The following is a 5,000-nucleotide window of genomic DNA, read 5'->3' as shown; positions in this document are numbered from 1 at the left end:
TTCTTCATATCCCCCTCCCCTTCCCAAAGAATACCGTTTCCCCCCTCAAAGAACATCGTTCCCCTACCCCCTCCCTCCCCTTCCCTCCGAAGAACACCCATCCCTTCCACTCCCTTCTCCATACCCCTCCAAAGAACACCGTTTCCCCTTCTCCCCCCCTTTTTCTTGACGGCTCCCTCACCCCTAAAAGACCACCTCCCCCTTCTTCCTACTCCCAAAGAACACCCCCCCCTTTCTCCCAACCCCTCCTTCACCCACTAAAAGACCACATTCCCCCCCTTCCTACTCCCAAAGACCCCCCCCCCCTTTTTTTCCTCCCTACACTTCTCCCAACCCCTCCCTCCCTTAAAGACCACCTCCTCTCCCTTCCTACTCCCAAAGAACACCCCCTCCCCCTTTCTCACCCCTAAAAGACAACCGCCCCCCCCCTCCCCCGCCCACCCTTATTTCATACCGCGCCTTGACCCCTGTTTTTCGACCCCCCGAGTCTTGTGCGTATGCGAAGGTGTCTCACAAAAGCCAAGACAATGGGGAATAGGAACCTCACGGGAAGGAGTTTTAAGGATAGGGTGAAGAAGGTCAGGGCAGGGAGAGGGGAAAGAGAATGGGAGAAAGAGGGAAGGAGGATGTGGAAGAGGGTGGGAGAGAGAGGGAAAGAGGATGGGGAAGGGGGTGGGAGAGAGAGGGAAAGAGGATGGGGAAGGGGTGGGAGAGAGAGGGAAAGAGGATGAGGAAGGAAATGGAAGAGAGTGAAGAAGGTCAGGGCAGGGAGAGGGGAAAGAGAATGGGAGAAAGAGGATGAGGAAGGGAATGGGAAAAAGAGGATGGGGAAGGGAATGGGAGAAAGAATGAGGAAGGGAATGGAAGAGAGTGAAGAAGGTCTGGGTAGGGAGAGGGAAAGACAATGGGAGAAAGAGGGAAAGAGGATGAGGAAGGGAATGGGAGAGAGAATGATGAAGGGAATGGGAGAGAGAATAAAGAAGTTCTGGGCAGGGAGAGAATGAGAATAGGAATGAGAGAGAATCTGAAAGGGAATGGGAGAGAGAATGGGAAAGGGAATGGGAGAGGGAAAGAGGATGAGAATAGGAATGGGAGAAGGAAAGATGATGAGAGAAGGAATGGGAGAGAGAAAGAGAATAGGAACGGGAGGGAAAGAATGGGAGAGGAAGAGAAGGGTAGATGGTCAGTGGGAGAATGAAATAGAGATGTAGAGGGAGAGAATATATATATATATATATATATATATATATATATATATATATAGAGAGAGAGAGAGAGAGAGAGAGAGAGAGAGAGAGAGAGAGAGAGAGAGGGAGAGAAAGCCGAGAAACAAAAAGATAAAAAAAAATAAACGAGGATATACACCATCAATAAAAAAAATCCTACAAAACAAACAAACAAATCAAGAACTAACAGGACTAGAATAATAATAATAATAAAAGATAAGAAGACCTTCACAGGGATAACCAAAATAACAAAACGGAAAAAAATTGACGCCTAAAAGACCTTCCCCAAACACGCAAATAAATAGGTCTTGACTGCTGACATACAGCGGACCCACACAGCACGCACAACACACGCGGCTCGCTCCAAGTCACGAATAATAATAATAAAAAAAAGATAAGACCTTCCAAAGATAACCAAAATTACAAAACGGAAAAAAAATGAAGATTAAAAGACCTTCCCCAAACACGCAAATAAATAGGTCTTGACTGCTGACATACAGCGGACCCACACAGCACGCACAACACACGCGGCTCGCTCCAAGCCACGAATAATAATAATAAAAAAAAGATAAGAAGACCTTCCAAAGATAACCAAAATAACAAAACAAAAAAAAATTGAAGATTAAAAGACCCTCCCCCAAAACGCAAATAAATAGGTCTTGACTGCGGACATACAGCGGCCCCACACAGCACGCACAACACACGCGGCTCGCTCCACGTCACGAATAATAATAATAAAAAAAAGATAAGACCTTCCAAAGATAACCAAAATTACAAAACGGAAAAAAAATGAAGATTAATAGACCTTCCCCAAACACGCAAATAAATAGGTCTTGACTGCTGACATACAGCGGAACCACACAGCACGCACAACACACGCGGCTCGTTCCAAGTCACGAATAATAATAATAAAAAAAAGATAAGAAGACCTTCCAAAGATAACCAAAATAACAAAACGGAAAAAAATTGAAGATTAAAAGACCCTCCCCCAAAACGCAAATAAATAGGTCTTGACTGCTGACATACAGCGGCCCCACACAGCACGCACAACACACGCGGCTCGCTCCAAGTCACGAATAATAATAATAAAAAAAAGATAAGACCTTCTAAAGATAACCAAAATTACAAAACGGAAAAAAAAAATGAAGATTAAAAGACCTACTCCAAACACGCAAATATATAGGTCTTGACTGCTGACATACAGCGGCCCCACACAGCACGCACAACACACGCGGCTCGCTCCAAGTCACGAATAATAATAATAAAAAAAAGATAAGAAGACCTTCCAAAGATAACCAAAATAACAAAACAAAAAAAAAATTGAAGATTAAAAGACCCTCTCCCAAAACGCAAATAAATAGGTCTTGACTGCGGACATACAGCGGCCCCACACAGCACGCACAACATACGCGGTTCGCTCCACGTCACGAATAATAATAAAAAAAAAATAAGACCTTCCAAAGATAACCAAAATTACTAAACGGAAAAAAAAATTGAAGATGAAATAACCTTCCCCAAAACCGCAAATAAATAGGTCTTGACTGCTGACATACAGCGGCCCCACACAGCACGCACAACACACGCGGCTCGCTCCACGTCACGCTTCACTACCTGTCCCAACATCCGAAAAGAAGAGAAAAAAAATACACTCTTTGAACGGGCAGGATTCAGATGGTACAAATCCGTCGCCTCAGTGAACATCGGTGTTTAAGCTCCGCCCCTTTTTTACTCCTTTTTTTCCCCCCTCTTCGCTTCGTTTGTCTGTATTTTCTTTATTATCTGTTTCGTGGTGGCAGTTTTGGAGGGAATTTGGTGGGTTTGAGGAAAAGGATTAAACGTGGGAAAGAAAAGAAAGAAATATATATACATACATACATACATATATATATATATATATATATATATATATATATACATATATATATATATATATATATATATATATATATATATACATATATATATATATATATATATATATATATATATATATATATATATATATATATTGTATTCTATATTATAATGATAAGGGGAATGATATGATAGTGATTATTAATATTAATATTAATAATAATAGGAATTATCATTATCATTATTTTTTTACGTCTATCACATCAAGGTGGGAATTACGAGAAAATGACGAGAAAATGGTTATATGTATAACACAAAAGTGAAAAATAAATATCTAAATATAATAAATTGATGTAACACAAAGTCAAAAATGACGAGAAAAATAAACTGCGCATATAACCAAAAAATAACAATTAACAAAAACATTTTTTTCCCCTTTCAAATCATAAAGATAATTACAATAATAAATCCAAACCCCCACTCCCCCCTCCCCCCCTCCCCTCCTTTAGACTTTCCTCATTAGATGCCCAAGTCATCATCTCCCGTACCCCCCCCCCTACCTCCATCCCTCCCCCTATCCCCCCATCCTCTCCCTATCCCCCCCATCCTCCCCCTATCCCCCCCATCCCTCCCCCTATCCCACCTCCCTCTTCTCTTGACCAGTGAAGGTTGGGATAGAGAGGGAAGGTCGTTGATGGGGGTGTGGGGGGGGGTGAGGAGGGGTGTAGGTTGGTCTTGGGTGTATGTGGGGAGGGGACTGGGGGTGGGTGTGGGGCTAGGGGGACAGGTAGGTGGTAGGGGGAGCGAGGGGGGCAGGTAGGTGGTGTGGGGGGGCGAGGGGGACAGGTAAGTGGTGGTGGGGGGGCGAGGGGGACAGGTAAGTGGTGGGGGGGAGCGGGACTGGTACAGAGGTGGGGGAGGGGAGAGGGAGGGTGATGGTACCAGGAACGTTAGTCAGATACACTTACTTCCTTGTACCTAGTAATGTATTTCAGCTACACATGCATGTATAACAGGGGTGTATTTTCTCGTTTTGTCTCTAAATTGGTTTATAACGGTCAAACTAGATTGTACATGTAGGATAATACTTTATAAAAACAATAACTTTAAGATACTCACCCATATATACATACACACACGACATACAAACGCATACATACACACACGGCATACATACACATACATACATACACGACATACATACGCATACATGCACACACGACATACATACACATACATACACACACGGCATACATACACATACATACACACATGACATACATACGCATACATACGTATACATACACACACGACATACATACGCATACATACACACACGGCATACATACGCATACATATACACACGACATACATACGCATACACACACACACGCGTATATACACTCACACACACACACACATACATATCTCTTCCCCCTACATACAAGCATACATGTATACTCACGCACACGCACGCATATAGATACACGACACACATACACATAAACACACACACGTACATACACTCGCACACACACACATATCCCTTCACCCTACATACAAACCTACATGTATACTCACGCACACACACGCATATAGATACACGACACATACACGTAAATACACACACGTACATACACTCGCACACACATGCATATCCCTTCACCCTACATACAAGCCTACATGTATACTCACGCACACACACGCATATAGATACACGACACATACACATAAATACACACACTTACATACACTCGCACACACACACATATCCCTTCACCCTACATACAAACCTACATGTATACTCACGCACACACACGCATATAAATACACGACACACATACAAATAAACACACACACGTACATACACTCGCACACACACACACATATCCCTTCACCCTACATACAAGCCTACATGTA

The 5,000-nt window shown here is 42.9% G+C and overlaps 1 protein-coding gene across 1 annotated transcript in view; it reads right to left on the bottom strand.

Moving 5' to 3' along the window:
- The window catches only part of LOC113828121 (TOX high mobility group box family member 4-A), a 711,447-nt gene that overhangs the window by 487,033 nt on the left and 219,414 nt on the right, over nucleotides 1–5,000 (bottom strand). The gene's annotated exons all lie outside the window — the stretch shown is intronic.

This window comes from Penaeus vannamei, chromosome 20 (assembly GCF_042767895.1).
Source record: "Penaeus vannamei isolate JL-2024 chromosome 20, ASM4276789v1, whole genome shotgun sequence".
Classification (NCBI taxonomy): Eukaryota; Metazoa; Arthropoda; class Malacostraca; order Decapoda; family Penaeidae; genus Penaeus; species Penaeus vannamei.
Note: the sequence above shows the minus strand (reverse complement) of the source record. Positions and strands in the feature narration are given on the sequence as shown.